Source organism: Octodon degus, unplaced genomic scaffold (genome assembly GCF_000260255.1).
Source record: "Octodon degus isolate 3935 unplaced genomic scaffold, OctDeg1.0 scaffold00026, whole genome shotgun sequence".
NCBI classification, from domain to species: domain Eukaryota; kingdom Metazoa; phylum Chordata; class Mammalia; order Rodentia; family Octodontidae; genus Octodon; species Octodon degus.
The window spans coordinates 16,050,534-16,051,963 of record NW_004524602.1 but is presented as its reverse complement, the minus strand read 5'-3'; positions in this window follow the sequence as shown (position 1 = coordinate 16,051,963).

Below are 1,430 nucleotides of genomic sequence, written 5' to 3'. Positions count from 1 at the left end.
GAGCTGAGCACAGCAAGTGACAGGAATCACTATTCCCCGTCAGAGATAGGTAGCTACAAGCCAGTCAGCGGCCGAGTGGAGCTCCTCACTACCTTATTGGTGCCTGCACGGTGCTGAAGGCTGAGTGGCAGTCGTCTCGTTAGCGCCGCTGCCCCTCACCCTGACTGCCCTTTCCTCTCTGAGGGGACCCTCACCGCCCAACCCGCCCACAGGTGTGCTCATGGTCAGTATTGGGAGGGACTGTGGGAACTTTCCAGCGATCGGAAAGTCACCTCAGACGGTGACACCAAGGTTCCTCTCTCCTCACTCTGACCCATCGACACGGGGAAAATGGAAATTTCCTGTTGACTTTCCTTCGCAAAAATGTTGGTGCTGGCTCCTGGGTGTCACTCATCCTTAAGCAAGATGTGCGTCTGAGAAATAATTTGTCGCCAGTATTAAAAATAAATCATAATTTCTTCCATATCCCCCACCATTAATCAAAAGGGTTGGACTGTTTGGGTACCTTTGCTTGTTACTCTATATTTTTATTTTAAAAAACAGATAGCATTTTAGAATTCTACAAAATTAGAATAAAAATGACTCTGAAATCCTACTACTGGGATATAAAAGTACCGCTAACTACATGTGCAAGTGACCAATAGAACAGGAAACACTGAGCGGTCTGTCTTCTAGGCACGGCAGTTCATCGCCTGCAAGTGCTGCGGTGGAGGCTGCCTCAGGGACCTGGATGGGAAGTGGAGCCCCCCAAAGGCACAGACAAGGAGGACACAGCAAGTGGCACAGCAGGGACATCCGCTGCCCCGAGCTCCCCACCCTTCCCCCTTCATCACCGCTCCTGTCTGAGTGTGGCTGGGATTAGTGGCAGCCCTGTGGTGCATGTAGCTGAGGGTGCCCCCACCTGGGAGCAGCAGGCAGGGTGAAGGAAGCCCAGCCCCACCTCCGCAGAAGCCGCCCTCTCTGCCTGCCACCAAATGCCGGGTGAAGTCACAGAGCCCTGGAAGCCTTGGGTGTCTTCTGCTCCCGCAAGCCACCTCACGGACACCTGCATTTCTAGAAGTGCACAGTTCTTTAAGGTGGAGCCGTCGCGCTTTCTTAGTTCTGCAAACTGTACCCTAATGATCTGTAAATTGGAAAGAAGCAAATTAATCTGCTCAGGAGATTGTACATAGTTTCAAACTATTTTAGGGACTGTAAATGAAAAGTCAACACAAAGTAGCAAGAGTCTCTTCCCACGATTTGGGGGGTGGGTATGTTAGGGCCGTGTTGTGCAAGCACACTTGGGCGATTTCTCTAAAATTCTGACCCACGAGCAATGGCCGTGACTCATCCACAGGGCTGAGACTGACAGAGGATCTGCAAACTGCGGTACAGGGCTACAGGATAAATCCTGAGGGGACTTGACTGACCTTGTCAGATACAAAAGTTAC